The 26,461-nt window shown below is 34.3% G+C and overlaps 1 long non-coding RNA gene across 1 annotated transcript; it reads right to left on the bottom strand.

The window, feature by feature from the left end:
• Positions 1-5,763: 5,763 nt before the first annotated feature.
• On the bottom strand, positions 5,764-20,357 carry LOC129901215 (uncharacterized). The gene is made up of 3 exons (XR_008769791.1): positions 20,225-20,357; positions 7,411-7,495; positions 5,764-6,330 (listed from the first exon to the last, which is right to left on the bottom strand). It is a non-coding gene; the product is annotated as an uncharacterized LOC129901215 (long non-coding RNA).
• Positions 20,358-26,461: the final 6,104 nt, after the last annotated feature.

The raw sequence follows: 26,461 nt of genomic DNA on the forward strand, positions 1-26,461 counted from the left end.
TGGTCGGCTATGACTTGAGCCAACAACATAATAATATTGCAAAACTCGGTATGGGTTACCCCTTCTTCATGATATGGGGCATCGAAACCGGAAGAGCTTGGTCCTCATTGTCAACCCTTGCTTTTTGAGATGCTCTTGCACGAGTCATTATCTAGAGAACACGAAATGGGTTGTTAGTTAGAGGAAATCTTAGGACACTCTAAGCTACGACATGAATTTTAAAAAAGTGAAAACCTTCCAAAACGTCCCATAGTCTCCTATTCATAGTTATGGCTCACTTCACAACCATGAACAAGATCCTATTTGATGCAGTATTGTGTACTCTGAGGATCATTCAAAACCTAAGAGCTCTGATACAAAGTTTTTCACGACCCAATCCTACGGCCCAGACATGACATGGTGAATGAGGAACCTGAAAGTACCTCAAACAAGCCTCTAAGTATTATTTTAGCTTTTCATAGGTAATGACAATAAATAAACAGGCGGAAATTATAATAGTAAATCTTCAACTTACATATGTCCAAAAATATCTCTAACTTTTAGATTTAACGGGGCTAAGACAAGTCCCTAGCTCACCCTGAATCATAATATAAAGAAATGTCATAGTAAGTGTCTAAAGATCTAAACATATCATAAGCTAAAAAAATAAAGGAGTACTATTTCTAGAATATTTGAACTCACCAAAAGTAGACTTCAAATGAAATCTCAACTAGCCACGTGGAGGAGAACGAAGAGGAACACTGGTCCCTACATGGTGATATCATATAGGCAAAAGAGTATGCGTTAGTGCTTTAAATGTACTAAGTATGCACGCAGTATTACAAAGTAAAACATTTAGGACATTTATAAGGTAAAGTACATAAATGAGTGCATGCCTGAGTAATCTAGTAGATATCATTTAAATCATACATATGTGGATATATACATGCATGAGTAATCATGTAAATAGCTTTTGAAACATTTATTTGTGGGAAGTTGACTACAACCGATATTAAGAACATGTGAGCTATTACATCGAGTCTAGCATAACCCCTATGTTATCCAGAGAGTCTACTTGCCTAGGGTAGAACTCCGTTAATTTTACATTCATTCTTTAACTTTGACATTAAGGGCTTTCGTAGATCTATTAGCCTAAGCCTACAAAGGCTCCTATGTTGGCACATAGTAATTGAAATAAGGGGTTTCTACTAGGATTCCCTTATCGAATCTCACTTAAATGACACATTCGGTGCTAAGTAAATCCCACAGAATAGTTTCATACTTCAAAATAGTCATATCATATAGCCTGAAAATTCAAAACATCACTTTTGGTAGAATAACTCATTAAAACCTTTGGTTATTCAAATATGCAAGAATTATCCTTATTGCATAAAGAATCCATCATTCATATCAATTCATGATTATTTTATTTCATAAGACTTCCTTTTGATCATAGACATTGCATTCATAAATATTCATTTGGAGTCAAAGCTTTCAAGTCAAACTTCATTAAAAATATACTAAAACAAGGTGGGTTCAAATCACTTCAACTTTCAAACATGTATGTAAATGAATATGTATAAATACTTTGAAATCCATTAATTAAAAATCATTCCTTAAACAACCCACCATCAATTTTAAGAATCTTTAAACAGCTAAGTAGAGAAAATACTTGAAAACCATCAATTCATACATATGAAATCATTTTGCTTCAAAGTAGACCAATAATCATTAGTTTAACCATGAATCATACTACTAAGTAGAAATAAGAATTACTCATAAGAAAATCTTATTTGAAATCAAGAGATTTAGTTGAAAGAGTTTTGGACTCCATGGGTGGAATAACCCATGGATAAACAACCACATACCTTAGAGTAAGGTTTAAAGAAAATAAACATAATTTATCATATAATCAAAATACTTTAGGCATGAGAGTGGAAGAAATACTCTCATTGAAGCCTTACATACTTGGAATCCGAAGCTTTACTCAGAATCGAAGAACTTAATGAACACTCTTGAATCCCAACATTTTCTCCTCGCTGGAGCATTTTATGTACTACCTGGAGTATATGAATCACCAAAATAATATTTCTACATTACTAAGAACTAAAACTATATTTTGAGAATTAGTAAAGAAGTGTATAGAGAGAAGAGTTGCGTGAGAAAGTTTGATGAACAAAATGATTCAAAGTGGTGGGTATTTACAGGTGTGAAGGAGGATCTAACAATAATTAAAATAATTATAAAGAAAAATCTAAAAATTTATCGGAGGATTGTGATGTCATGGGTGATGTCAAATAGAGGACAATTAATGTCATGGGTTATGTCAAATGGATCTAGATCTTTCATGGTTGGTGAGATGAATCTTCTTTTTAACGGAATACCCTTTTTCTGAGCTACGTTTGAACAAGATAACTTCCTATTTAGGATTTGGTGTATCATATGAATTATAGATATAGAAGTATTCTTTCATGTCGTTCAAGATTCAACTAAATGTGATTAACCTACAGTGAGATATGGATTTTCTTCTACAAGCACTTCATTTTGTCACAACACTAGGTCTTACAAAGATTTATTTATTTGACCTACTTATCCTCCGAATCTTAAGCTATGGTCTTCACAAAAGTTGTAGGTAATTATGTTGAGGTTATTATAAATTTGAATCACCTAATTTAGACCATTCTATGAAAGGTTATGTCCAAAATACAAAAAATAATATTATTTTCGTCAAGAATTGAAACACCGTATACAACGATTTTAAGGGGTGTTACAGAAATATATATGGTCGTTTGCAATATATTTACCCAAACATGAGTCGGGGTCAACCCCACAGAGAATATGGAAGAATATTGTGAACAACAAAATTTAACTTGATAGTCCTTGTTTAAAAAAGGAGGGGGGGGGGGGTTAAATTGAAACAGAAATAAAAAGAACAATAATAGCTTGGAATAAATATTTATGTGTATTTAGATTATTAGAAGTAACTAGGAATGTGTTCCCCATTATTTCATAACTCAGCAAGAATATTGTATTAGTAATTGGTTTTAGTTCTTAGCATGCAAGATTAGTAAGTTAAGTTCACTTAAGTCTTTGATCTGGCAAATGAGTGAATTTCACTACGCAACTTAATCCGTCTAAGAGTGTATGTTTTACAAACACTTACCAATGATCCCAGATTTAGCTATCTGTTGATCTGTTCAAGCTAATTAGATGAGGATAATTAGCCCAAATCTCATTGTTTAATCTCTTTTCCCATTCGTTACCTCCTTGATCCGGCAAGTAAGAATAAGGCGAGTTCTAACATTTGCAACCGTTAAAAAATAATTAAAGAAAAGGGAAAAACAATACATGCATAAAAACTATTAAAGAATCACTTTTTACATTAACTTACCTCGATAATTTATCTTGGATTTCATAAACCCAATTATGCAATTTAGCTACTCATAATTTGAAAGTCACAATTTAGAAATTATAAACAAAATCTTAATTATGAACTTGTAAAATTGAATAGAATAAATCAAAATTTTGAATTCTTGAAGATATAATAAAAAAAATTGAGAAGGAAAGAATAAATAATTTTCTGCGGTCTTCACGACGGCTCTTCCAAAATTCTCAAGCTATAAAAATCTAAATCCTAGGTTAAAAGTTAATTGTGAGTTGTGTGTTAGTTACCTAAGAATTATTTTTATGGAATATTTATAGTTATAGAAAATCCCAAATAAAACAACTGAATTCAAAACTAATTGGGAAACCCAAAAGCTAATTTAATTTGGTTTTCGCGTGTGCTTGCGCCGTTTCTAGTTCTGTTCCACGATCAATATCTGTCACATGGTAGATTTAATGAATCTATATCTTTTCCAATTGCAATATATATAAAAAATATGAATATAGTATTCAATTTAATCTATTAAGCCATTTGCTTGATTTCCTTCTTTGATCTTTCATCTTTAATTCATTTTGGTTTCAATTTTTTTTTTATTTTTGCGTCAGATTAATTCTACAAAGAAAACACACCATTTATCACAATCCATAAAATTTATGCTCAAAAAGGACAAATAAAAATACTAAATGTGAGGGAATTAATGATTAATAATATGTATTTTTGGCCTCACATCAACCCCCACACTTAAACTTTTGCTCGGCCTCGAGCAAGCATTAAAGCTCATCTAAAAAATATCAAACTTGAAATGCCATCACCTTGGTTGATACTAACAATTAAGACATACTCAAATTTCAAAACGTCAAGCATAAGTTTTGATCATTATGCAAGATATACAATAAAACAACAAATCTCTAACCTCCTAACCTCATAGAAGGACTCTTAACTCATCAAATTTAAGTTTGCTCACCTACTCCATCGAAGAAAGATAAGAAAATCACGTATCTATCATGAAACAAGTGCCCTCACAAGAAAAAATAGTCTACACACTCAATTTAATAATTGAATATAAATTAAGGACTTAGCATCAAAGAACAACTCTCACACTCACAAAAGAATTCACATGTATACATAAAGAACCATAGGCTTGCCCATTATGTACATCTCCACTAATTAGGCATGGTCGACTAGAATCAAATAGAATTTTTAACGGGTTGTAATGTAGGATAGGGGACGGGTAGGAAAACTATATAATAGTGACTTACACTTTCCTTAGAACTTTGCATTTTAATACTTTATCACCCATTATTTTCTCCACTCTATTTTCAGCCTTTTCTTCAATAATTATTTCACTAGTAATTTCATCTCATCAAGAATGCTTCAATCATTATAATTATTTTATTTTCAAGAAAATTTTTTCTCCTTTCTTTTTTGGTCACATTCTTTCCAAAAGGGCTTTTTCATCACTTTGCAACTATCATCGATTACCTTTTTGTACGCAACCATCCCTTTTTTCAAATTTAACAATCATGATAAGTCTATGCTACAATGCTCAAGGAAGAAAGGTGCAAAAATTAGGGATTCAACAAAAGAGTCAAGGCATAAATATGGCTACCATTAAAAGGCTATAGGCTCAAAAGGGCTAAATAGTGATATAATATCTTAACAAGGCTAAACTTTACAAGACAAATCAAAGAAAGCCTAATATCATCTTCTAAACAGAGCAATACTTTTTATTTCACTTCAATAACATGCAGGGCAAGTTCTAGACTAAGATGCAAAATATAGAATATATGCAAACAACCTCACCACACATGGCACAAGTCTCAATCAAGATAGTTCAATTTTACTTCTAATTTTACTTCTAAGATAGATAAGGTCATTACCAATAATAAAATAAAATAAATTATATACAGAGTCATAAGAATGAGTTTAGGTGTCAAATAGCCTATAATTTAATGAGTACTCAAGTATTCACAAGAAGGTATACTCAAAATTAGACCTAAATAGCAAGTATCAAATCAAAAACGTCTTTTCTTTTCTCTTTCAAAAAAATGGAAACAAAAATCTAATCTAAAAAAAAAGATACTCGGTTCAAAGGGACCCCCTCGAAAAAGAACCGAAAAAAAACAAGGAGTGGATGAAGTATGATCTTAAAAAAAATCTAAGAACCATAAAAAAGACTATTTTATTAATAAAAAAAAACTTTTTGTATTTTTGGTCCTTTTTTTTAAAAAATCAACTATAAATAAATAAATAAATAAAATATTATAGCATACTTCACCCTTAAAATAGTGGAAGATATTCTACCCCACTTTTAAAATCATGCTTTGTCCAAAAGCAATTTATAGAAAAAAGATGAAGCAGAAAGGTAAGAAATACTCCATGAGACCCTTTAAGGCCTAGCTAACAACATGTTTATTCAATTTTAATCATGGGTTGTGAGAACCCACACTAAACTAAACAAGTGTTCTTTAGCTTTAAATTTGGGTACTCGGACTTCCCCTAAATCTACAAAAACAAAACAACACAAAAAAGTGACACTATAAAAATAAAAATAAGAAGCTACACTTCAAATTGGGTTGCGTCCCAATAAGCGGTTGATTTAACATCGCGGCACAATGTTGGTCACTTGACTACTCAAACTTCATCAAGTTTTCACATAGGTTGCCTCCCATGAAACCCCTGATTTAACATCGCGGAACGACACCATCAGTATTACTATTTTTCCTTCCACTTTGAAGATATGAATTGCACCCCCAATTTTGCATCAATTTTTCTATCTCGTACAAGAGGTAGCGGTACAAAAATAAAGGAACCAAGCAATAGAAATTGTATGTTGCAATTCTTGGCCCTTAAATGAGGAATATCATTTTTCAATTTTGAAACAATAAATTCAAGAATACAGGTACATTTTTTCTCCTCCATAAACTCTTCCACATGCTCAGATGGCTCAATTAATATCTCATCATCTAAAAATAATGTGCAAAAATGATTAGAATGAGGTTCAATGCATCATAACTCATGAATTTTATTGCTATTTACATCCTCGTATTTACACATATTAGAGTTTTAAAAAATAATATTAGCTATTTCATTACATAACTCTAGTGTACTCTTCTCAACAGTGACAACATCAATAAAAATATGATCAAGTAATTGACTCTCCAATTTTAGCTCCTCAAGTTGGCCTATAAGAATCTTTTCTTCTTCACTAGTTTGTTGGGTGTCAAACACGTCAATCTTTGCATTCAACTTAACATTTAATTTGTAAATATCCCATACAAATATATTATCAACATACATTAACTTAGTTATTATTTTATAGAAGAGTATCAACAAATCTTACATGTCCCAATATAACTTATCTTGTTGAAAAAAGCTAACCTGTAAGAATCCATAATATCAAAAGTACAAGAATTACAAGAACACTTATCACTGCATACTTTTTCAGATGACATCTTAAGAAGTGTAAAAATTAATAATAAAAATAATAAAAATAATAATTAAAAAAATGCAAAAATAATACTTAAAAATAAACTAAAAAATAAGGAATACAAATCAAAATAAATACTAAAGAAGCCATATTCCCCGGTAATGGCACTATTTTTTTGAAAACGTCCAAATATACTTGTCGAAAAGAAATATAAACAGTCATTTGTAATATATTTACCCAACTATGAGTCGTGGTCGATCCCACAGAGAATATTGAAGAATATTGTCATAGGTAAAATTTAACTTGATAGTTCTTATTTTTGAAAAAAGGGGGGATTTAAATTGAAACAAAAATAAAAAGAACAATAGTAGCTTGAACTAAATATTTATGTGTATTTAGATTATTAGAAGTAACTAGGAATGTGTTTCCCATTATTTCATAACTCAGCAAGAATATTGTATTAGTAATTGATTTTAGTTTTTAGCATGCAAGATCAGTAAGTTAAGTTCACCTAAGTCCTTGATCCGGCAAATGAGTGAATTTCATTATGCAACTTGATCCGTCTACGAATGTATGTTTTACTACCCCTTACCAATGATCCCAAATTTAGCTATACCTTGATTTGTCCAAGCTAATTGATGAGGATGGTTATCCATAAATCTCGTTGTTTAATCTCTTTTCCCATTCGTTACCTCCTTGATCTGGCAAGTAAGAATAAGGCGAGTTCTAACATTTGCAATCGTTAAAAAATAATCAAAGCGAAGGGAAAAACAATACATGCATAAAACCATTCAAGAATTATTTTTTACATTAACTTACCTTGATAATTCATCTTGGTTCCAACAAATCCAATCATGCAATTTAGCTACTCATAATTTGATAATCACAATTTTGAAATTATAAACAAAATTTTAATTATGAACTTGCAAAATTGAATATAATAAATCAAAATCTTGAATTTTTGAAGATATAATAAAAATATAGAGAAGGAAAGAATAAACTAATTTTCTCTGGTCTTCACGACGACTCTTTCAAAATTTCAAGCTATAAAAATCTGAGTCCTAGGTTAAAAGTTAATTATGAGTTGTGTGTTAGTTCCCCTTAGAATTATTTTTATGGACCATTTATAGATTTAGAAAATCCTAAATAAATAACTGAATCCAAAAATAATTGGGAAACCCAAAACCTAATTTAATTTGGTTTTCGTGTGTGCCTGCGCCGTTTCTAGTTTTGTTCCACTATCAATATCTGCCACGTGGAAGATTTAATGAATCTATCTCTTTTCCAATTGCAGCTTATATAAAAAAATATGAATATAATATTCAATTTAATCCATTAAGCTGCCTGCTTGATTTCATCTTTAATTCATTTTGGCTTCAAATTTCTTCATTTTTGCGTTGGATTAATTGTACAAAGAAAATACACTATTTAGCACAGTCCATAAAATTTATGCTCAAAAAGGACAAATAAAAATACTAAATGTGAAGAAATTAATGATTAAAAATATGTATCTCTGGCCTCACATCAAGGAATAGTAATGGTAGTTATGGAGGAGGTCAAGTGTCAGCAAACAATCAGAGAAACTCAGTCAATCCCTCACACACTAGCAGCCATGGAGGCTAGGAACACTCAATAAAAAGTGTTTCTAGTAACCAACACGATCATTCTCAGATGGCATCAACCAGTCAAGTGGAGAATGATGCAATCCCAACCAAGGGACAAGCATTCACAAACAAAGATTATAAGCAGACACTGGATATGCTGAATAGAGATGTGCACGAGCCTAGACTTAACATGGTTGGTATTGCTACTTGTTTGATGTCAAATATTTTCTCTCGGGACTAGATAGTAGACTCTGGAACATCTCATCATGTCACAACAAATAAAAACTTATTCATAAGAAATTATAGTTTCACCAAGTCACAGAGGAATCAAGTGCATCTACCTACTGGAGATACATAAGAGATCAATCTTATTGGTGAAGCATCTTTGTTTGACAATGAAGTAGTGAAGAATGTGCTATATGTGCTAGACTTCAAGTTCAATTTATTATTAGTATCCAACGTCATAAGGGAGTTGTCTTGTTTTGTATCATTTTACCCTGATTTCTTTATTTTTTAGGACTTCTTTAGTGGCAAGGTGAAGGGGATTGGTAAGGAAGAAGGAGGTTTTTACATATTCAAAGGAGCTCTTATATTAAAACAAAAGGAAGCTATACAATGCACTCAAGACATGGTAGTTGCAGGAACAACATCACACGACACTAACCTATGGCATATGAGACATGGACATCCCTCACAACAGACCTCGAGGTCTTTAAATGTAGTTCACAACAATAAAAGTGGTAAAGTATTAGCCAACTGTCCTCTTTGCCCACTGGCTAAGCAAATAAGGCTCACTTTTCCCATCAGTAGCTCTAGAGCATCCATGAGATTTGATGTAGTCCATATGGACCTTTGGGGAACTTACAAGACCCAACTTTAGACAACAAGCATTATATCTTGACAATAGTAGATCAATATAGTAGATTTGTGTGGATTCAATTGTTACAGTTGAAGTTTGAGACTGTTGTGTCTATGAAATTATTTCTTCAAATGGTCAAAACTCAATTTGATTCTTATGTTAAAGTTGTTAGATCTAATAATGGGACAAAATTTTTCATTCCTCAATGTACTGCACTATTTTAAACTCTAGGATACTACATCAGAGTAGCTGTCCTCACACACCACAACAAAATGGTATGGTGGAAAAGAAGCATAGACACATTTTTAATATAGCTAGAGCTATTAGATTTCAATCACAATTGCCTATTAGATAAGAAGCATAGACACATTATTAATATCTCTAGAGCTATTAGATTTCATTCACAATTGCCTATTAGATACTAGGGATATTGTATCAAGGCTGCAGTATATTTGATGAATAGGCTCCCTTCCACAGTGCTTGCCAATAAAAGTCCCTATGAACAGTTTTATTCAAAACAACCTAACTTGTCTCATTTAAGGGTCATAGGATGCTTATGTTATACTTTTGTGTTACCAAAGGGTGATTAGTTCTCAAAGAGGGCCATACCTGCTATCTTAATTGGCTATTCAGAGCTATAGAAGGGATATATATTATTGGACATCAACTCAAAGAAATTTTTTGTAAATAGAGATGTGGTTTTTCTTGATGATGTTTTCCCTTTTGCTCATGCCTCACCACACAATGATGCCTCAACAGATACTTATGGTTCTTCTTTAAAAGTATTTGAAAGTCCTTCCTTGGATGAAGTTGATGCTAATGTATTTGACACTTATGGTGAAGATGATGCAGAGTTTGACACTAGTAATAATGTTGATGGGACCATGATATAGATACTGAGATCACTAAAGCATCAGAAATTGTTGATACCATTCCTCCTTCTACAGATCCTCCTATCAGAAGACCTTCCAGAAGTCTCAAGGATCCTTCATGGATTATGGATTATGCTATTCCAACTAAGAAACATAGCAATACTAGACACCCTTTGGCCAATTCTCTTATTTATGACAAGGTTACTTCCTGTTATAAGGGATACTTAAGCAAGTTTTCTGATTTTCAGGAGCATAAAACTTTAGACACACTGTTAAAGATAATAGGTAGATTCAAACAATGCAACAAGAGAAACAGGATCTTGAAGAAAACAAATCTTGGATAGTGATTGACTTACCTAGAGGGATGAACAATGTTGGTTCCAAGTGTGTATATAAAGTAGAGTATAACACAAATGGTGAAGTAGAAAGGTTCAAGGCCAGGCTAGTGTCTAAGGGGTATAGTGAGAAGAAAGCATTGGATTATTAGGAGCTCAGTCCAAGGTATATTAGGTCACTTGAAGTTCTTAAGCATTTTGGAGAGGTGGCCTATGAGTTGGCTTTACCTTCAGGTTTGTTCGGGGTACACCAATTGTTTCATGTCTCTATGCTAAAAAAATATCATGTTGATGGAAACTATATTATTCACTTGGATTCGGTCTTGCATGATGAGAATTTGTCTTATGAGGAGGAGCCTGTAGCTATTCTTGATAGGGAGGTGCGAAAGTTGAGGTCAAAAGAGATTCCATCTGTGAAGGTCCAATGGAGGAATACTCCCATTGAGGAGTCCACTTGGGAGATTAGGGGTGATATGCGTGGAAGATATCCACATTTGTTCGTTGAGTTAGGTATCCTTTTCTACCCTCATATTTTTTTGACCATTCAGGAATGAACAGTGGGTAAATTGGTATCTGCTGTAATGAACATTAGGTAATTTTAAGAACTAGAGCTTTTTATTTCATAAAATACTCCTTTTGTAAATTTTTAAGGGGTATTTTGGACTAGTCGATAATTACAGTTATTTAGTTGGGGGTAAAATTAGATAATTAATCTAATTAATGGGCTGAAGTTGTAATTTATTTAATATCCTATACAACTTATCTCATAGTATTAAAATAAGTTAAAGGTATTTGTCACTTTTAATATCTAAGAATTTTAGAAGAAAAAGAGAAGGATTTGGACGGAACTTGGGCGACGAACGAAGAGGAATGAAGTCCTTCAGGTAACGGCTGAATTCTTTTTGTTGGTTCTGCATATTCATTACTAGGTTAGGTTGTATATATATATTAGTAATCATTGGATAATTATTAACGAAATATGTTGGATGATTTTGAAAATTAGAATTCGTTTCTGCCAACGTGGTCATATAGTTGATAGGGTAAGTTGTTATATGTAGTGGCTAATTAGAAAACTGATTGGGTCAATGATTTGGGGAATTAGTGGTGATGTGATCATTGCATAATGATTATATGTTATGACTTTGGTTATGTTCTGCAGTTGTTCTCACCTAGACATTAGTTTCAGTTAGTTTTGTTTTAATTCATTCTTATAATTATCTCATTATAATTCAAGTTTTGATATATTGAGATAAGTAATTAAATATTAGGTGTATTATATTATATGAATACCATCAAATTTATGATATTGGAGGAATTGAGGCTTAATTCTAAGCTTGAGATGTAAGAATTTGATTATAGATTTGAATGAGTTATTGAGTCTAGACTAGATATATAGTAATATGGGTGTGTAAAAACTAGTGTACTTATGAAAATTATATATTTGATAGATTATAAACATTCTGAGGCATCGAAGAAAGGGAAATCACCGGTGAATTAGCTTGTTTGACTTTGGTTCTTTGGTTGAGGTAGGTTATGATTTATTCTATATCATAGATAGACTCTTAATAGTGATTGATAGTGATTGAGTAATGTGTGAAATTTACTATGCATTTAATTATTGTGGGTTGGATGGTTGATATGTTGTTGTGATTGATTTGCAATTCCAAGACTATGAAATCCATAATTTTGAATTTACCCTATTAAAAGTGATGTCTTGAATAAAGAAGGCGTGATAAAATATTATTAATGAAGTGATTTGTGATAATAAAAGATGATAAATTAATTATATTTGTATCGATTGTCACGTTCCGATACAGTATATTTGGATCGAGTATCATATTCCAATATTGAATATTTGGATCAGGTGCCACATTCCGATATGATATATTTGGATCAGGTGTCACGAGATGACACGATATTATTGGATTAGGTGTCATATTTCGGCACGGTAATATTAAAAAACAAATTAAAATAATATTAATGCTACCCAATCTCCAATAACTCATTTTCCAAAAATATGTGATGTGGAGGCCTGAGTCCTCGTGTGTGATCTAGATATTGTTGACTAGTTATGTATTTATTCATTGTGGTTTCACTTGATCTTGATCTTGTTGGTTGCCACCTGTTAAGTGTTATAATTGATTTTCTGCTATTACTTTATGCATATTGATTTCTATTTTGAGTTGGCCAATGATACCTACTCACTACATGTTGTCCTGTACTAACCCTTACTTGTTTGTTTCTTTATTTTATTTTGTGGAGTGCAGTGAATGTTCCATCGACTTTGAATGGACCTCATCTCTAGCTAGTGTCTAGTGCATCAAGTTCCAGGGTGAACTACTCCTTTTAGCTCATGTTGGATTCTCTCGAGCGTGTCATGATGTCCTTAATTTTTGGACACATTAAGTTATTTATTTATTCTGGGGTTTTATATTTTCAGACTTAGTATTTTAGAATTAGATGTCCTTGAAGTGATGGCTTTCAGATTTTGGGAAAATGTATCTAATAGACTTTAGTGGTTTTATTATTTCTTACTGTCATAAATTGAGCTTCCGCGTTATTATCATATTTTATAAGTTAGGGTTTATACCATTTGTTTTCTCACCTAGGAGGTTAAGAGTGGGTGCCACTCATAGCCTATTTTGGGTTATACCAAACTTAGTATCAGAGCCTTAGATTCGATGATCTTATCACACAAGGACAAGTCTAGTAGAGTCTTGTAGAACAGTATGAGGATGCCTTTAATTTTCTTCGAGAGGCGATGGAACTTTTGGAAAAATCCATTCCTTCTTTCATTCGTGCTATTACTTGAATCCACTTGGTATCTAGGTGATACAAATTTGTATATGACATTCTTCACTTTATTTTCAAAGATGGTTAGAACTAGAGCAACATCAGCACCTGAGCCAGCCGTAGGGGTTGTAGCCAGAGGAGGAGTAGAAACGAGAGGCCATGGTAGAGGTCCTAGGAGAAAGCCCACTAGGGGCAGGGGCCAGGAAACTGGTCCAGCTAGGGAAAGAGCAGCAACCCCTCCATCGGCTGATGAGGTAGCTAGAGTGGATGTTGAGGTGGAGGATGAGCAGGTTCATGAAAGAGAAGCATCACCCAGCCTACTCCAAAGATGATCCACTAGGTTCTCACCTATCTAGTACCTCATATTCCAGGAGTTTAACTAGGAATTGTTGTGTCTCCCTGCATGACTGCGCCCTCGGGAAAAAATATGTTTCTTCGATTAACTATAGGTACGGTAATGACTAGTGACCAGTATGATCTCTTTGTTAAGTTTTTAAAGCTGAAACTCCCGATCTTCAGGGGTACTGAATCTGGGGATGCTTATGATTTCCTTATTAATTTTCATGAGTTGCTTTATAAGATGGATTTAGTAGAGTGATTTTGTGTTGAGTTTGTGACATACTAGTTTCAGGAAGACGCCAAAATTTAGTGGCGGTCTCATGTTGAGTGCCGACCAGCAGAGGCACCTCCTATGACTTGGGCAACTTTTTTTGACTGTTTCATAGAGAAGTATATTTCTCAGACCTTAAGGGACAGAAGGAGAGATGAGTTCCTGAATATAGAGCAAGGGAGGATATTCGTTACCGCCTATGATACCAAGCTTTGTGCCTTAACCAGCTATGCTACTCAACTTTGTTTCAGTACAAAAGAACGAATTCACCACTTTGTGAATGGATTGAGGTTAGATTTATGGATTCCATCTTTAAAGGTGGTTGCTTCAGCAAAATCTTTTCAGAAAGTGGTTGATTTTGTGATAGAGGTGGAGGGGGTGAAGCTAGATAACTTTGCTAAAGAGAAAGCGTTCAAAAAGTTTCATAAGGGAGGTGATTTAGTGGTTCTTACTCCAGAGGACAGAGTTCTGGAGATTATTCGACCCTTCCTATTCAGTCTTTATTGTAGGTTTTAGATGGAGGTATATTAAAGACTAGTCGGCCCTTTTCTAATTTTGGGGGTTATCTTCAGTCTTCTTTATCTTTACAAAGTCCCACTCTTGACCCTAAGACTTGTTACAAAAGTGGTGAGCCTAGACATATCAGAAAATATTATCTAAGTCAAAGTCAGGCTTGGCATGATCAGGTTTATAGAGCCCCAACAGCTAGAGGTAGAGGCAACGGCTATGGTAGGGCCATTATTCTAGAAGACGTGGTGGCTAAGGTCGTGGTAGTTGCTAGTCCATTCTGGGTGGCGAGTAGGTTAGAGCTACTGGAGTACAGCCCGACAAGTATAATGGTCAGACGGGCGACATAGCCTATTGTTATGCTTTCCCTGGAAAGTTAGAGGTAGAGGCATCCGATGCTGTTATCACAAGTACTCTTCTAGTCTACAATTGCATGGCTTTCATAATGTTTGATCCTAGATCCACATTTTCTTAAGTATCTTTCGCATTTGCTGATGGACTTAATTTATATTGTGACTTACTTGACAAGCTTATTCGTGATTCTACTCTGTTGTTGAGTTTATTCTAGTTGAGAAAGTGTATAGGTCTTGCCTTGTGAGTTTTTCGGGGTGCAGAACTTATGTAGATTTGATTATTCTGAAGATGGTTGACTTTAATGTAATCCTGGGTATGACTTGACTCTCTCCAAATTTTGATATCTTAGATTGCAATGCTAAGACTGTGACATTAGCCAGGCTTGGGATGGATTAGTTGGTGTGGGAGGGTGACTATCTTCCTGCCCTAGTTCGAATTATCTCTTTTCTTTGTGCTAAGAGGCTGGTGAGCAAGGGTTGTTTAGCCTTCCTAGCATATCTCAAGGATGATAGTTCTGAAGTGCCATTGATTGAGTCTATTTTGCTAGTGCTTGAGTTTATGGATGTTTTCTTTGCATACCTACCTGGTATGCCATATAATAGGGATATTAATTTTTTTTTGACCTGGAGTCGGGCACTCGCCCTATTTCCATTCCACCTTATAGAATGGCCTCAGTTGTGTTGACGGAGTTTTATGGCCCAACTTTAGGAGTTTTTGGGTAAAGGGTTTATTAGACTGAGTGCCTCTCCTTAGGGTGCTCCAGTTTTATTTATAAAGAAGAAGGACGGTAGCCTTCATATGTGCATAGACTATAGGCATCTGAATAAGATGATGATTAAAAATAGGTATCCCTTTCCTCGCATTAATGACTTATTCGATCAGTTGTAGCGTGTTTGTATTTTCTCAAAAATTGATTTGAGTTCTGGTTACTATCAGCTGAAAATACAGGCAGCAGATGTACCGAAGAGTGCTTTTCGAACTAGGTATAGGCACTATGAATTCTTGGTAATGTCTTTTGGGCTTACAAATATGCTTTGCTATTATTTTTATTGATGATATATTGATCCACTCAAAGAGTAGGAAAGAACATGAAGAGCATCTGAGGATTCTTCTTGAATTATTAAGGGAGAAAAGGTTATATGCCAAATTATCCAAGTGTAAGTTCTGGCTTGATTTAGTGTCCTTCTGGGGAACGTGGTTTCTAAGGATGGAGTGAAGATGGATCCCCAGAAGATTGAAGCAGTGAAGAGTTGGGAAAGACCCACTAATATCTCAGAGCTAAGAAACATTATTGGTTTGGCAAGCTACTACCGCCAGTTTGTCAAGGAATTTTCTTCTATTATTTCCGATCTGACCAATCTAACCAAGCAGAACATTCCATTTATGTGGTCGAACGAGTGTGAAGAGAATTGTCTAAAACTCAAGACCTTATTAACTACGTACCAATTCTTGCCTTGCTAGTAGAAGGTAAGAATTTTATTGTTTATTATGATGCATCATACTCTGATTTAGGCGCAGTGCTAATTCAGGAGAAGAATGTAATTGCCTAGGCTTCAAGGCAATTAAAGGTGCATGAACGTAATTACCCTACTCAAGATTTGGAGTTAGCTATGATTGTATTGGCATTGAAGTAGTGGAGACATTATCTATATAAGGTAAAGTGTGAAGTGTATACAGATCATCGCAGTTTACAACATGTGTTCACTTAGAGAGACTTGAATTTGAGGTAGATGATATGGATGGAATTGCTAAAGGACTATGATATAACTATCCTTTTTCACCCAGGAAAAGCCAATCTAGTGTCTGATGCCTTGAGTAGAAAAGAAGGAAGCATGAGAAGTTTAGCTCATTTGCATATTTTCGGATATCCATTAGCTAGAGAGGTTCAAACTTTGGCTAATGACTTTATGAGGCTGGAAGTAATTGAGAAAGGAGGATTCTTGTCTAGTGTGAAGGCAAGATTTTCTTTCCTTGACAAGATTAAAGAAAAGCAGTTTGATGATAAGACTGAGCCGGATTCGTGATATGATCTTGCAGGGAGAGGACAAAGAGGCTGTGATCGATGAGGAAGGCATCTTGAGGATTAAAGGGCGGGTATGTGTGCCCCGTATTGATAATTTAATTTAGAGTATTTTTCTAAAGGCTCATAGTTTGAGATATTCTATACATCTCGGTGTAAAAAAGATGTATCGTGATCTAAGACAACATTATTGGTGGAGTAAAATGAAGGATGAAGTTGTTGATTTTGTTACCCAGTGTCCAAATCATCGGCAGTTAAAATATGAGCACCAGAGGCCTGGAGGGATACTTCAAAGAATGCCCATTCTTGAATGGGAGTGGGAAAGGATTGCATTGGATTTTGTGGTTGGTTTTCCAAAGATAATGGGGAAGTTTAATTCGATATGGGTGATTGTCAACATAGTAACTAAGTATGCTCACTTCATTCTAGTCGAGGTGACTTATAATGCAAAGAAGTTAGCCTAACTCTATATCCGCGAGATTGTTCAATTGCATGGAGTTCAGATTTCCATCATATCAGATAGAGGTACGTAATTTACTTCTAACTTTTGGAGGACCTTATAGGTTGAGTTAGGTACTAGATTTTATATTAGTACCATATTTCACCCTCAGACCGATGGACAATCTGAGAGCGCAATTCAAGTGTTGGAGGATAGCTTCGTGCTTGCATGGTAGATTTTGGTGGTCATTGGGATCAATTTTTATCCTTGGTAGAATTTACATACAATAATAGTTATCACTTGAGTATTGATATGGCTCCGTTTGAGACATTGTATACAATGAGATGTAGGTCTCCAATTGGTTGGTTTGATGCATTGAGGTAAGACTTTGAGGAACTAATATTTTGAGGGAATCGTTAAAGAAGGTGAAATTCATTTAGGAGAATCTTCTAGCAACTCAGAACATGAAAAAGGAATATACAGACCAAAAAGTCAGAGACATGGAGTTTATGGAGGAGATCAAGTGTTATTGAAGGTTTCACCCATGAAAGGTGTGGTGAGATTCGGTAAGAGAGGTAAGCTCAGTCTGAGGTATATTGGGCCGCTTGAAGTTCTTAAGTATTTTAAGAGGTGGCCTATGAGTTGGCTTTACCTCCAGGTTTGTTCGGGATACACTCAGTGTTTCATGTGTCTATGCTAAAGAAATATCATGGTGAAGGAAACTATATTATTCACTGGGATTCGGTCTTGCTTGATGATAATTTGTCTTATAAGGAGGAGCCTGTAGCTATTCTTGATAGGGAGGTGTGCAAGCTGAGGTCAAGGGAGATTGCATCTGTGAAGGTCCAATGGAGGAATACTCTTGTTGAAGAGTCCACTTGGGAGATTAGGGATGATATGCGTGGAAGATATCCATATTTTTCGTCGAGTCAGGTACCCTTTTCTACCTTGATCTTCTTTTGACCATTTGGGGATGAATGGTGGGTAAATTGGTATCTGTTGGACCCATTAGTTCATTTTGAGAACTAGAACTTTTATTTTATAAAAGATTCTTTCTATAAATTCTTAAGGGGTATTTTGGACTAGTCGATAATTACAGTTATTTAATTTAGGGCAAAATTAGATAATTAATCTAATTAGTGGGTTAAAATGGTAATTTATTTAATATCCGATACAACTTATCTTATAATATTAAAATAAGTTAGCGGTATTTATCACTTTTAATATCTAAGAATTTTAGAAAAAAAGAGAGAAGGGTTTGGACAAAACTTAGGTGACGAACGAAGTCCTCCAGGTAACAGTTGAATTCTTTTTGTTGGTTCAACATATTCGTTACTAGGTTAGGTTGTATATATATTGGTAATCATTGGATAATTATCAATGGTATATGTTGGATGATATTGAAATTTAGAATTGGTTCATTCCAACGTGGTAATATAGTTGATAGGGTAATTTGTTATATATAGTGGCTAATTAGAAAAATGTTTGGGTTAATGATTTGGGGAATTAGTGGTGATGTGATCATTGCATAATGATTATATGTTATTCCTTCTAGCTCGTGTTGGATTCTTTCGGGCATGACATGATGTCCATAGTTTTTGGACAAATTAAGTTATTTATTTAGTATGGTATTTGATATTTTCAGACTTAGTATTTTAGAATTAGATGTCCTTGATGTGATGACTTTCAGGTTTTGGGAAAAAGTATATAATAGACTTTAGTTGTTTTATTATTTCTTACTCTCATAAATTGAGCTTTCGCGTTATTGTCATATTTTATAAGTTGTTGTTTGTATCGTTGGTTCTCCCACCTAGGAAATTAATTGTGGGTGCCACTAATAACCCATTTTGGATCGTGACACTTGGTGTGCTTAATATCATGAACCCTTCAGCTTGAAGGGGTGTATTCCAATATATGAAGTATGAAGTTCAGGCAGTGTAGTTAGTTAGTTAGAATAGTGCACGTGCACAGTTAGTTAGAACAGTGTAGTGCAAGTGTACTGACTATTCAGTGTGAGCTGGCATCCAACTGGCAAAGATAGTTAGTTAGATTGTTGAAGATATTTTGTGATCCTTGGCTATAAGGCCCATGGTACATTTTGGTGTATACTCATTCGAGATAGATAATTCAATAAAATCTCCTCTTTTCTTCTTCATGTTTTCTCTCTAGCTTGTAATGGAGTTTTGAGCTCTCGATGCTCACTTTTGATCACTTCTCTATTATTAACTGTTTGAAAAATGTGGTATTGAAAAATCTTTTATACAAAAGATAGTATCCCAAATGAAAAACATGTTCCAAGAAGTTGAATTTAATTGCATAATCTGTTACTGATTGCTTAAAAAGTTCACGTGGAAAAGAGGTGTTCTTTTCTTTGTTGATTGAATCATCATCTAAATTTCTATCCTGTTGTCATTTTTGTGTGTATGTGTTTATTGATAGTTTTATTTAGTATGATATTTTACCTTTTTTGAAATTAATTTTGATGTTCCACGATTGATAGTAGTGCAGTTACAACTTAACGCTAATTCACAAGTGTGTATAAGTTGAAAATTAGATGGAAATTCTAAACACAATATATGTTAAGCTAACAGAAACTGAAATACTCAAACAACAATTATCAAACAAAGAGAGCTAAAACAACCAAGTTGAACAGAAGAAGACAAAACAACAATTGAACAAAATATCAAAATGAACCATTTTCAACTATAAACTTAGCGAAAAAAATCAACAAATTTATAAATAAACATATTTGAAACTGATCAATGTTGTAGCACGTAGATATAATGAAACACAATGCTCATCTGAAATATCCGTGTAGTAGTTACAACTACTTTAATTAAATCTAATAAGACAGACAATGACGTTTAAACAACCAATTAAATCAAGAAATGCATAAAGTATTATGAACAACATTCACAGATGAGATCCTATACACAAATAAAGAAATAAATCAGAACTTTTTATTTATTTTGTGGGTTAGGAAGCATTTATAAATTGAAAAAGAAGACGAAGTAAAAAGAATTTAGGAAGAACTTACTCGAATTTAGACGAACCTGAAGAATAGACCAAGCTCGAAACAAAAACTTGGTAAGCAAGAAGATGAAGTCCTTGTGAGAAGATGAAACCTAAATGTTTATTTAAAGCATTAGTGGAAATTTCTAGTGAGAGATATTTTGACATTAGTGTTTGATTGCCACGTAAAATGTGAACAAGTACTAAAATATATATAATAAAATATTGAAATTACAATAAATATTACATAAAACGATAACTATATCCTTAAAATCTTTCCAGATATACTCTCCTTAACAACTCCTCTATTATATCTTCTGTATCTCTATCTTTCCCCCAATGCTTCACAAGCAACTCCTCCATCTTTGTATACTTCTCATTCTCATCATGTATCTCTAACTATATTTTCATCATATGCACACTCTTTACTGATATTTGGCTACAAAATTATAAAATAATTAGGGAAAAATCTATATATATACGTAATAAATTAGACAAGTTTTATGGAAATTGATTATCAATACAGTCCAAATCGACAGGAAAAAATAAAATAGGAGAGTCAATTGAAGATTTGTCCACTTTTTACTGATATTGTCTACAAAATTACATTTTAATTTTTTTAAAAACACTATGGGTGTGTTTGGTATAGAGGAAAATGTTTTTCTATTTTCACTTGTTTGGTTGTACTAAAATTTTGAGAAAACAATTTCCAAAGCAACTTCCTTTCCTAAAATTAGTGGAAAATGATTTCCATAATCAGTTAAGAAAAAACATTTTTTAGATTAAAATTCTAGGCGCTACAGAAGCGAAAAAATATTTTTTGGATAAAAATTCTAGGCACTACAGAAGTGAAAATATCACTCTCTCCCCACCCACCAACCCACCTCCCCCAGCCTAGCCCACCCTCAAACGCAACTCCCTACTCAACAGTTCCGAATTTCATCTTTTCGCCATCGCTGTTTCTCTCCATTTCAAGGGTTTTCCATCGCTGTTCCCATTCCTATTTCTGCAAGAATTTCAAATGTATGCTTTTAATAATTATAGTTTTGGAGTTTTTGGTTGTGAATTTCGTCAAAATATTCCATGCGATTTAAATTTGATTTTCTTATTGGGTATTACTTCTGGTAAATCAATGAATTGTAGACTTTTTCTTTTAAAAAATATGGCCTTTTGCTTTTGGTTGTGCCTTATTTTTCTGGGATTTGGATTTAGTATATTTGATTGTCTCTGTGTTTAATTTTATTTATTCATTGTTTGATTATTGAGCCGGAGATATATAGATCTGAAATGGGATTGTGCTAAGTCATTTAAAGATATAGACTTGGATTGTAGTTTGGATAAAATAATGATGATGATATTGAAGGACCATCCAAGGAGAAGGATGTGCAAGATGTGAGTCAAACTTCTCAAGTCAAGTCAAGTCGTAAAAAAATCGTTCTTCTAATGTGTAAGATGTAGTCAGTGATATTTCAACAAAACTTGAAGAAGTGGTAGCGACAATAAGTAAGATAACTCATAGTCTCTTAGATGTGGCTAGGTTGTACGAAGAAATTATGGAAATTGAAGATTACGAGAAAGAGTTCTTAGGTGATGCTTTTGATTATTTGGTGCAAAGTGATTCTTTAGCTAAGGAATTCATGGCAAAAAATCAAAATCTCCATAAGGTGTGGTTGGAACGATTCAAGAGACAACGTAAATAAAATACACAAGTGAGTTGGAAGAACATAGCTAGATAGGATATGTTCTACTACTATTAGTTTACAATAAGAGGACTTGATACTATTTATTTACTGCAAGAATTTTATATGACTGAGGCAGTGTTGTTTTACCAGTTGACAATTTGTTAGTTTCTTGGTTTAATGACTTTTTATTTCTACTGTTAAATGATCTACTAGCATCCTCTTTAGTTGTTTGATATTGGGCCAGTAGTGCCATCCTCCCCGCTAGCTGTATGGGCGAGTTGTCCCTCGCTGTTGCGTTCTTTTAATCTATGGATTGAAATTCAATTCAAAACCTATACCACTTTTGGTAACCGCTACGCAACTCATTTCTTCAGCAAGTAGGGAAATCAAATCAAGTATGGGGAGCTGTCAGCTACGTTCCATTATTAGTTTAGAGGCAGTTTAAGAGTCAGCTTTTCATCCCTCAAACTTTTGGTCTGATTTAAACGACTAGGTACATCATCATATTTGATAGGATTTCGAACCCAAGCCCCTTGTATAGGTTGGGCACTTGCGCGTATTTTTCTCATATTGTTCAAGGTTTTCCTTGAGTTTTAAATAAGGGGCAAGAAGCAAGCACGTAGCAGTTGCACGAAAGCCATATTGTTCAAGTAATTATACCTTATTGAACTATCATGTTGAGAAAAAGTATTCAGAATTATATTATTATGATACATTTGGACAACTTACTGTTTGGGATTAGTGAGTGGAGCATAGAAAAACATCAGGATTTTGTGTGTGGGGGGGTGGAAGAGCATTGAAAACTATTTTTCTAAAAATATTTTTCTACTCATCAACCAAAAACTAAAAAATATTTTCCACTCACTAAACCAACATGAGAAAATAAGTGTGTCACAACCCGAATCCAGGTCATGATGACGCCTACTATAACCCTGAGTAGGCAAGCCAAATCCAACTCACAAGTGAAAGTCAAACAATAATTTGAATAAATAAGTAATAGGATAAGGTGAAATAAAGGCCCGAAAGTGACCAAAAATGATGAACTGACACTAGACCAATCCCCAGACCTGGTATCACCTATACAGGAGCTACTAATTAAAAAACGTGACAATATATATACAATACAATTGCTACTAATGTCCAACTTGAAAATGAACGCTCTCTCATGACCTCCCATCGCTGGTGAGTTCAAACCTAGTTCAGCTTTATGCTATCTCTAGCCACTGGCTATCCCATCCATGGGGTTGGCTAGTCCTCACTCTCTCATAAAATGTTATTTCCACCTTTAGTTTATTGAAATAATTCAATTAGTATTAACTCTATTTTTCCTATCACATGTAACAATTTGCTTACCGATAATATTATCAGTATCTCTTCACAGGAGAATTATCCAATGTTCGTTGGGTCACCCCTGGTACTAAGGCTACCCTCACATGGGATGACCCAATTCTACTAAAAAAAGTTTCATTTTTGAATGGTGTTCCCAGAATTATTTGGATGGAAGGGAAAGTGGATAGGATGAACATAATTGAGAATCTCCAATTCACAGTAGTGGGAACATTTTCTTATGGTTGGCAAGAACTAGAGGAGATAAGGATGCTTATTCCTAGACAATGTAATGTCTAAGGAGAATGTTAGATAGGTCTACTGCGTAATAGGGATGTTCTTATAAGGCTTGATCAACAAAAAGATTTCATTAACATAATGTCAAAGAATATTTTTAATTTATTGGCTAAGGACGGATACTTGTATAACATGAGGCTTTTTATCTATGATACAAAGTTTAAGGTCGATGAAGAAATGACTCAGGCGATGGCTTGGATATCTTTCTCAGATCTCAAGCCAACTTTTTTTGTGAAGAAAGCATTATTTTCCCTTGCTTCAGCAGTGGGTAAGACCCTATATTTAGAAATGGTCAAAATAGATAAGACTAGACCAAGTTGTGCAAGAATTAATGTTCAGGTAGACCAATTCTCTAATTTCCCTAAATTTGTGGAAATAGAGATTGTGAATGAAGAGACTAAGGAGTTTAGGGTGAAATATGTAAAAATTCTTTATGATATAATGTCTAAGTATTGTACTCATTGTAAAGTTCAGGGACATGCAAAAGAAAAGTGTAGAAGTTTTCATTCTGAGCTCAAAAGAACTACTTAGGAGGTCAAGGAGCAAGCAAAGGACAAATAAGTACAGATTGAGGAACAAGAGGAAACAAGCGAGATCAAAGACATAGAAAATCATCAAAGAAGGAGAAGAATTTTGAGGAGATTCTGGCAGCCAACTAATAGGATATTCAGCATAGATAAATGAGCTACTATAAGTGAACAAGATTTAACGCCTGTTAAAGGAACAGATAGGAGCAATTCTATTGCCGCTCTAGATAATATATCTAATGAGGAGGAACTGGTTCTATCAATAGGAGAGGGTGAACTGCAACAACATGATAAATAAAGTATGGAAGATAGAGGGCAGTCACAAGGTGAGAAAACTATTACAAATAATGAAAATAACAAACAGAAAACCACAAAAGAGGGGATTACTAAAGCACTTGGCAAGAACCAGAAGACGAGCATTGAGAAAAATAACAGTATGCCAAATCATGTGCAGAATCATCCGAAAATCAGCAGCCTCGCAAAGGGAATATGGAAGGATCAACAAACCACCATACCTTCAGAAGATGACAAAGTAGAGGAGACAAATCAGGGTGATGAAGTTATTGTCTGTGGATAGGATATCAATCCAATAGAAGAATGTAAGACCCTGTAAGATAAAAAGTCGATCAAAAGGAAATTTCAGGAAAATTTGGAATGATCCCATGCCTAGGAGTCAGTCTACAACTCGTAGTGACTATTATGAGTCGTAAAGATGACTAGCAGAAGTGAGGTTAAGGTAGGAAATTGGACAAGGCACGAAGGCAAGTTAACGAGTCAAATAACGACTTGTAAAATAAATTACGACTCATAGAAATGAGTCATCATTAATGACCTTCATATGTCCACCCTCAAAACCCACTCTACGACTAAAAAGGATGAGTCATACAGGAGTTGACGACTTATCAAAATAAGTCGTACAAAAACTTCAGAGACTGGAAAAATTATAGGTCTTTTACCATTTGGGTCTACAACCCATAGACATGATTACGAGTCATAATAATTGTTACACCCTGTACTCTGGTACCTTGGAACACTTCATAAGCTTCCTAAGTTCTGGGAAGGCTATTAAGGTTCTTAGAAGTCATCATGTTAGCTGGATAAGCTACGACACTATCAAACCACTCCAAGGAAAGGAGAATGTGATACCCTATAGTAGAGAAGGTTGGAAATAGAGTCATAAGAATCCGGAAGGAATTGGAGGCCAAGTAATGAGTCGTAGGACTTGATTTACCTATGTAAGCTGCTAATTTAGAAGTCTTATACACTTGAGTTGCTTAAGGACATATCAAGCTTACGTAGCATGGATTACATAGGCTTCTAAAATAAGATAAGATTGCGAACCTACGAGGAAGGAAAAAAGACAACACGTGGCAGCCAATGGAGGAGCGACACGTGGCATCACCTCAAGCAAGCAGGTGATGCACCTACTTAGGTTCAAGTAGGTGATGTAGCTGCTTGGGGGGGTGGACCCCACTGCCATGTGGCAGCCCCTAGTTGGCAGCATGATACGGTGGCCAATTATGGTTCGACACGTATCACCCTAAGGGGATGACATGTGTCACCTCCAAGGCAGCCCATATATACATGTTAAAATGACTCTTAGCTTCAGTTAATTATCCAAAAACCTGTAGCAAAGTACCAAAAACTTCAGCAACACAAAAAAATGAAAACCCTAAGCTAAGAGAGAAAAGTGTGGCGGCTAGGAGGAAAAAATAGGTAAGTCCCAATTTCGTTCCATAAATTAATTATCCAGATTATACCACGATGATATGAAGGTATTATAAGTATAAAATCATGACTTGGTGCAGCCAAAACGGACAGCAAACAGTCCACATAGTTTCAACGCGACTAGAGAAGTTCCGAGGCGAGGTTTGGTATGTTTTGGCTAATTTCAGGTAAGTTAAGACTTCTCCTTTAAATTTGTACTTTATGAGGTTGTTATTTAGTGTATTATATACCTTTTTTTTACTGCTGTAAGTATAAAAAAAGTCGTGGAGATGCTTGACGATAGAAACAATCGAAAGTTAAGTTGTCGTAGTTAAATTATAGATGAAATAAGGTGTTGTGCATGTGGGGTGCTGCTACAGGTGTGTGGTAATGTGTTACGGGAACTAAATATATTTTAAAATGGGTGTGGGTTCTTCTGGTTGAAGCCACATGACCCTTCATTTCGTATAATTAAAGGTTTTGCAAAACAAAGACTAGAAACCCTATTTTGGTATTACAATTTTCAGCAAGTTGGGTGGAGTTTATATTGTGTAATGTTGTCATGTTTTACTTGTATATGAGCTGCAGGTTGTTGTTTTTGGTTGGCTGTAGTAATTAGGTATGTAATTGGGAATTTGGATAGGGCATATTATAGGGGAGATGCTGCCCAATTTCCGATAACTCTTTAAACTAGTTAAAGAACTAATCAAGGAGGCGAGCGAA

This window comes from Solanum dulcamara, chromosome 8 (genome assembly GCF_947179165.1).
Source record: "Solanum dulcamara chromosome 8, daSolDulc1.2, whole genome shotgun sequence".
Classification (NCBI taxonomy): Eukaryota; Viridiplantae; Streptophyta; class Magnoliopsida; order Solanales; family Solanaceae; genus Solanum; species Solanum dulcamara.